This window comes from Zea mays, chromosome 4 (assembly GCF_902167145.1).
Source record: "Zea mays cultivar B73 chromosome 4, Zm-B73-REFERENCE-NAM-5.0, whole genome shotgun sequence".
Taxonomy (NCBI): Eukaryota; Viridiplantae; Streptophyta; class Magnoliopsida; order Poales; family Poaceae; genus Zea; species Zea mays.
Window position 1 is genome coordinate 39,859,232 of NC_050099.1, and position 7,934 is coordinate 39,867,165.

The following is a 7,934-nucleotide window of genomic DNA, read 5'->3' on the forward strand; positions in this document are numbered from 1 at the left end:
CCCTGTGCGGAAGGTGATGAGTGAGGTATCCGTATCCCGGAGGCGTAGGAGTCCCTCGGCTCGGTCGGCCTTGCCGCTTAAGGCTTCCCTTGCTCAGTTATAGAACCCTCGGCTGCTCTACGATGAGCCGGAGCCGGAGGCAGCGGTGTCAACGTGGACAGAGGCGGAGTCGGCTCGAGAAGAAGCTTCGTCGGCCCGGGAGCCGTGGCCTCCTTGGCCGAGGAGGTGCAGCAACGGCGGCTGGAGCTTGGCCAGGTCGTCCGCTAGCGGGACCAACCCCGGAGTCACGCTGCCGAGGCCATGAGCCAGGCCTATGTCCTCGGGGGACAGCTGGCTGAGGCTACGGAGCGACTGGTCGAGGTGCCTGCTCAGGCCGGGACCCTTGCGGAGACCTTGGCTGCGATGGCCCAAGCGCGGTGCCGGCGTCCTCCTTCGAGGTGGAGATCCTTCCGCCCGTGTCGCCGTCCGAGGCCGGGCCAGATTTCGCCGAAGGTGGAGACGACGCCGAGGGTGTTGGTGCTCCCTCTGTCGATGTCTGAACCTGCAGGAACAGTTTGTCTGTAGTGTGCGTATGTTTTTTGCGGCCGCCGAGGCCCAAACATATTATTGTCGTGTTATAAAGCTGCGTTTCCTTTCCTCTTATTTCGAGTATCAGGACTTGTTCGTCGGTAGCAGAATCATTTATCTGTGCGAGAGTTACTTTTCACGGGCGGTGATGAGTGAAGTATCCGTATCCCGAAGGCGTAGGAGTCCCTCGGCTCGGTCGGCCTCACCGCTTACGTGCACTCTTACTCGTTCATAGGATTCTGTCATCGATATAGTCGAGAAGGCACGAAAATCATTCTGGCAGAAAAGTTTTCAAGCGTTAAGACTTGTTCGGTAGCAGAATCACTTATCCGAGCGTGAATTACTTATCGCGGAAGGTGATGAGTGAGGTATCCGTATCTCGGAGGCGTAGGAATCCCTCAGCTTGGTTGGCCTTGCCGCTTACGTGTACTCCGTCGTTTTCAGGACCCCGCTATCGAAGCAGTCGAAAAGTGCGAAAGATGTTCTGGTAGAAAGACTTTTTCCGAGAAAAATTTTGACGCAGAGGGGGTTCCCCCCTTCTAGCCCCAGAGGGAGGGTCAGGCTTTAATGAGGCAAGGCTGACCCTTCCTTGACGGTTAGACTTTATTTATGTATGTATAGAAAACGAGGTATATGAACGACTTGAAAACATCTTAAGGGAAAAAGCGACGTAGCTGTCGGATGTTCCAAGCGTTGTTGTAGACCTCGCCTTGATTGTTGGCCAGCTTGTATGTTCCGGGCTTCAAAATCTTGGCGATGATGAACGGCCCTTCCCAGGGAGGAGTAAGCTTGTGGCGCCCTCGGGCGTCCTGCCGCAGCCGAAGTACCAAGTCTCCCACCTGGAAGTCTCGGGGCCGAACCCCCCGGGCGTGGCAGCGTCGCAAAGACTGCTGATACCGCGCCGAGTGTAGTAAGGCCACGTCCCGAGCCTCTTCCAGTTGGTCCATTGAGTCTTCTCGGTGGGTCTAGTTGCTTTGGTCATCATACGCCCTCGTCCTCGGGGAACCGTATTCTAAGTCTGTGGGCAGGATAGCCTCGGCCCCATAGACTAGAAAGAATGGCGAGAAACCCGTGGCTCGGCTTGGCGTCGTCCTCAGACTCCATACCATCGAGGGTAGTTCCTTCATCCATCGCTTGCCGAACTTGTTGAGGTCATTGTAGATCCTCAGTTTAAGTCCCTGCAGAAGCATACCGTTGGCACGCTCCACCTGCCCATTCGTCATGGGGTGAGCTACGGCGGCCCAGTCCACACGGATGTGGTGATCCTCGCAGAAGTCCAGGAACTTCTTCCCAGTGAACTGGGTGCCATTGTCGGTGATGATGGAGTTCGGGACCCCGAAGCGGTGGATGATGTTGGTGAAGAATGCCGCCGCCTGCTCGGACCTGATGCTTGTTAGGGGTCGGACCTCGATCCACTTGGAGAATTTTTCGATGTCGACCAGCAGGTGTGAGAAGCCCCTGGGTGCCTTCTGCAAGGGACCGACGAGGTCCAGACCCCATACAGCAAACGGCCAGGTGATGGGTATTGTCTGCAGGGCCTGAGCGGGCAGGTGCGTCTGTCTCGCGTAGAATTGACACCCCTGGCAGGAGCATACAATCCTAGTGGCGTCGGCCACCGCGGTCGGCCAGTAGAAGCCTTGTCGGAAGGCGTTCCCGACGAGGGCTCGAGGTGCTGCGTGGTGACCGCAAGCCCCCGAGTGTATCTCTTGCAATAGCTCCTGTCCTTCAGCGACGGATATGCATCGTTGGAGAATGCCTGAGGGGCTGCGGTGGTAGAGCTCCTTTTCATCTCCCAGTAAGACGAACGACTTGGCGCGCCGCGCTAGTCGCCGAGCTTCGGCTTTGTTGAGGGGTAGCTCTCCTCGGTGGAGATATTGCAGGTACGGGGTCTGCCAGTTTCGATTAGGCGTGACCCCATTCCGCTCTCCCTCGACACGCAGTGCCTCACCCTCGGCGGCCGAGGCCTCCTCGGGCTGGGCCGAGGCTTCCTCGGGCTCGGGCGTGTCGTCAGTCTTGACGGGGGGTTGATGTATGTCTCTGGAGAAGACGTCCGAGGGAACTGTTGTCCGCCCCGAGGCTATTTTAGCCAGCTCATCCACAATCTCGTTGTACTGTCGAGCGACGTGGTTGAGCTCGAGCCCGTAGAACTTGTCTTCCAGGCGCCGAACCTCGTCGTAGTAGGCCTCCATCTTCCGGTCGCGGCAGTGAGAGTTCTTCATGACTTGGTCAATGACAAGCTACGAGTCGCCATGAGCATCGAGGCGCCAAACCCCTAGCTCGATGGCGATGCGCAACCCATTAACTAGAGCCTCGTACTCGGCTACGTTGTTTGACGTCGGGAAATGGAGGCGCAACACGTAGCGGAGGTGCTTCCCGAGGGGTGAGATGAAGAGCAGGCCCGCACCTGCTCCTGTTTTCATCAGCGACCCATCAAAGTACATGGTCCAGAGTTCCGGTTGGATCGGAGCTGTTGGTAGCTAGGTGTCGACCCATTCAGCCACGAAGTCTGCCAAGACTTGGGACTTTATGGCCTTCCGAGGAGCGAACGAGATTGTCTCGCCCATGATCTCCACCTCCCACTTTACTATCCTACCCGAGGCCTCTCGACACTGGATGATCTCCCCCAGGGGGAAGGATGACACCACAGTCACCGGATGAGACTCGAAATAGTGTTGCAACTTTTGCCGCGTCAGAATTACTGCGTACAGTAGCTTTTGAATTTGCGGGTAGTGGATCTTGGTCTCGGATAGCACTTCGCTGATGAAGTAGACCGGCCTCTGGACGAGCAGTGCATGCCCTTCTTCTCGTCTCTCGACTACGATCGTAGCGCTGACCACCTGAGTGGTTGCGGCTACGTAGATCAAGAGGGCTTCTCCCGCAGCGGGGGGCACCAAGATGGGCGCATTTGTAAGGAGAGCCTTTAAGTTTCCGAGGGCTACCTCGGCCTCGGGGGTCCAAGTGAAGCGCTCGGTCTTCCTTAAGAGGCGGTACAAGGGTAGGCCTTTTTCGCCGAGGCGCGAGATGAAGCGTCTCAGGGCCGCAAGGCATCCCATGACCCTTTGTACTCCTTTCAAGTCTTTAATAGGCCCCATGTTGGTGATGGCTGCGATTTTCTCCGAGTTGGCCTCGATGCCCTGCTCGGAGACGATGAACCCCAGGAGCATGCCTCGGGGGACTCCAAAGACACACTTCTCGGGGTTGAGTTTCACGCCCTTCGCCCTCAGACACTTGAATGTCGTTTCAAGGTCAGAGAGAAGGTCGGAGGCTTTCTTTGTCTTGGCTACGATGTCATCGACGTAAGCCTCGACCGTTCGGCTGATGTGCTCTCCGAACACGTGGTTCATGCACCTTTGGTATGTCGCACCTGCATTCCTCAAACCAAATGGCATAGTAATATAGCAGTACATGCCAAAAGGTGTGATGAAAGAAGTCGCGAGCTGGTCGGACTCTTTCATCTTGATTTGGTGATAACCTGAGTAGGCATCAAGGAATGACAGGGTTTCGCACCCAGCAGTGGAATCCATGATTTGGTCGATGCGAGGCAGAGGGTAGGGAACCTTCGGACATGCTTTGTTTAGACCAGTGTAGTCTACACACATCCTCCATTTCCCACCTTTCTTTTTCACAAGCACAAGGTTGGCTAACCATTCGGGATGGAATACCTCTTTGATGAACCCTGCAGCCATCAGCTTGTGGATCTCCTCACCTATGGCTCCGCGCTTTTCTTCGTCGAAACGGTGCAGAGGCTGCTTCACGGGTCGGACTCCAGCTCGGATATCCAGCAAGTGCTCGGCGACATCCCTCGGTATGCCAGGCATGTCCGAGGTACTCCACGCAAAAACCTCGACATTTGCGCGGAGAAAGTCGACGAGCACTGCTTCCTATTTGGGGTCAAGCTCGGAGCCGATCCGGACTTGCTTGCAGGCGTCGTTACTGGGGTCGAGAGGGACGGACTTAACCGCCTCTGCTGGCTCGAAGTTGCCGGCATGGCGCTTTGCATCTGGCACCTCCTTGGAGAGGCACTCCAGGTCGGCGATGAGGGCCTTGAACTCGGCGAGGGCCTCAGCGTACTCCACGCACTCCACGTCACATTCGTACGCGTGTCGGTACGTGGATCCGACGGTGATGACCACGTTGGGGCCGGGCATCTTGAGCTTGAGGTAGGTGTAGTTGGGGATGGCCATGAACTTGGCGTAGCACGGCCTCCCCAGCACCGCGTGGTAGGTTTCTCGAAACCCGACCACCTCGAATGTGAGGGTTTCCTTTTGGAAGTTGGAGGGAGTCCCAAAGCAGACAGGAAGATCGAGTTGTCCAAGGGGCTAGACACGCTTCCCGGGGATGATCCCGTGAAAGGACGCCGCACCGGCCCGGATCGTGGACAGATCAATTTCCAAGAGCCCGAGGGTCTCGGCGTAGATGATGTTGAGGCTACTGCCTCCGTCCATGAGGACCTTGGTGAGCCTGACGTTGCCGATGATGGGGTCGACAATGAGCGGGTACTTTCTTGGGCTCGACATGCAGTCGGGTGGTCGCCTTGGTCGAAGGTGATGGGCTTGTTGGACCATTCTAGGTAGACTGGCGCCGCCACCTTTACCGAGCAGACCTCTTGGCGCTCCTGCTTGCGGTGCCGAGCCGAGGCATTCGCCACTTGCCCGTCGTAGATCATGAAACAGTTGTGGACCTCGGGGAACTCCTCTGCCTTGTTGCCCTCCTTCTTGTCGTTGTCATGGCCTTTGCCACCTTCCACCGGCGGCCCGGCCTTATGGAAGTAGCGCCGAAGCATGACGCATTCCTCAAGGGTGTGCTTGACGGGACCCTGATGATAGGGGCACGACTCCTTGAGCATCTTGTCGAACAGGCTGGCCCCTCCGGGACGCTTCCGAGGGTTCCTGTGCTCGGCGGCAGCGACAAGATCTGCGTCGGCGGCGTCGCGCTTCGCTTGCGACTTCTTCTTGGCCTTCTTCTTCGTGCCGCGCTGGGCAGACGCCTCAGGGACGTCTTCCTACTGGCGTCCCTGAGGCTGCTTGTCCTTCCGGAAGATGGCCTCGACCGCCTCCTGACCAGAGGCGAACTTGGTGGCGATGTCCATCAACTCGCTCGCCTTGGTGGGAGTCTTGCGACCTAGTTTGCTCACCAGGTCGCGGCAAGTGGTGCCGGCGAGGAACGCCCCGATGACATCCGAGTCGGTGATGTTGGGCAGCTCGGTGCGTGTGGGGGATAGATATCCCCTGGGTCCACTAAAGAAGTAAAAGACCTCACGAAAGGCCCAAGGGCCCAATAATTCGTAAGGTCATTCTTTCGTGGGCCTGGGGAAAGACAACCAACAAAGAAGAGAAGACGTGAGACCGGATTGGTGCAAACCCGGACGGCCCACGGCGTCGAAACAAATGAATTGCAACAAGAGACCCGACCTTCCCGCGCTGAAGCTCCCATGCAACGGAGCCATGCGAGGATAAGTCGGCGAAGGTTACGTAGGGATAAACTCAAGAGGTTCACTATCTTTTAGCCACTTGTTGTTATCATATCCACGTGTACTGCCCCACGGTCGAGTATATAAGGCCTAGGGGGCACCCCTTCAGATGGATCGACCCTACTTTACTTAGCCACCCACGTAAACTCTCTGTGCCTTCAACCCAGAGAGTCCTCTTGTAACCACACTCGAATACTCATCAGGACGTAGGGTGTTACGCATCTCTAAGCGGCCCGAACCTGCAAGTCTTGTCCATTGTCCCTCGTGCGATTGGCACGAACCATTTTGCTACAGTCGTCGACACCGTCCTACTCCTAAAAACGCCTTGAGGGGCAACCCCGGGTGTGCGGTCGGACCCAAAACACCGACAGCTGGCGCGCCAGGTAGGGGGTGTGTCGACGATCCAAGCTAGCTCAATGGCCGTCACCTTCCACAGCAAGATCACCGTGCGTCCCGGATCTGTATTCTGCTTCGGGACAATCTCATCTGTAGCGGATGAAGAGGGAATTCTACACCGCATCGCGGATCTACCGGAAAAGAAGTTTCCTCCAACAAACTCCGAAAATGCTGGAAAAACGCCACCTCCGGCTCTTCGGAAAAAGATCATCTCCGGGAAGGCTGGAGCTAGTAGCTCGCTGACTCGGAAGACTCCGCTGTCTACTTCCCCGACGAAAGAATGGACGCGGGTCGCGAGAAAGAAGGAGACCAGGGAAAGGCAAGTCGTTCTTCCCGTTCCTCCGGCCTCAAAGGAGAACGGAAAGAAAGTCGCCACGACAGCAGTACCATTCTACCCCGACATCCTCTTCATCGGGAGAGTGGAGTCGCCCGCCATCTCAGACGACGAACCGACCGCGCCTGGAGAAGAACCACCTCAACGAGAATCCCGCCGACGGAGGAACCGACGCAGGAACGTTCGACGACATCACACGGCCGGGGAACGGGATCCGGAGCAGCCTGTCTCGCGAGACGAGGTCTCGGAGGTAGGAGAAACCCCGGAAGAACGTGTCTTCAGGGAACGAAGGAACTCCCGACGACGTGATCGCCAACGGATTCAGGAGCAAGCCGAGCAAGACGCAAGGCAACACCGGGAGAATCCGCTCTTCGGGCGCAACCTGAACCCCGACTTTGCCCGAGCTATGAACACGCCGAGCGAAGTCGGAGGCGTACTAGCTCGGATAGCTGACGGACTTCCTCGGACTCCCGACGCCGAGGGATACCGACGCCTGTTCACTCAGGCGGCCAACCATCTTCTGTCGCTCGCTCACCCGCCAAACGATCTGCGACACGCCATCAACAGTCGTCGAGACGCGCGAAGCTCTATCAATGCTTCGCGCGAACGGCGGCATGAAAACGAAATTCGCCGTCGGGAGGAATATGACCGAGATCATGGCTTCCCGACTCAAAGCCAGGCCACCAGGACTGAGTCGGCAACAGCTTCAACTGGCGGTACCACCCGGGGACGGTCGAGGAACCACCGCCACCACTCCCCTCCCCGGGACAGACGACATCCCCGACGACAGGAGGACACGTGCGGAGTATCCGCTCTTACTCCGCGCCTTAGGGCCATCCAATGGCCTCCCAACTTCAAGGTATCCAATGTCGACAAATATGAACCTAAGCAGGATCCAGGGGGTTGGTTAGCCGTCTACACCACCGCTGCTCGGGCTGCCGGAGCATCCGAAGACGTCATGACTGCGTATCTGCCCATCGTCCTTGGGCAAGATGCGCTGCAGTGGCTACGACATCTACCCCGACACTGCATCGATGACTGGGGAGACTTCAGTCGACGCTTCATCGCCAACTTCCAGTCCCTCTCCGACAAGCCAGCGCAACCATGGGACCTCAAATCCATCAAGCGCCGAGGGGACGAGACTCTCCAGTCATACCTCAAAAGGTT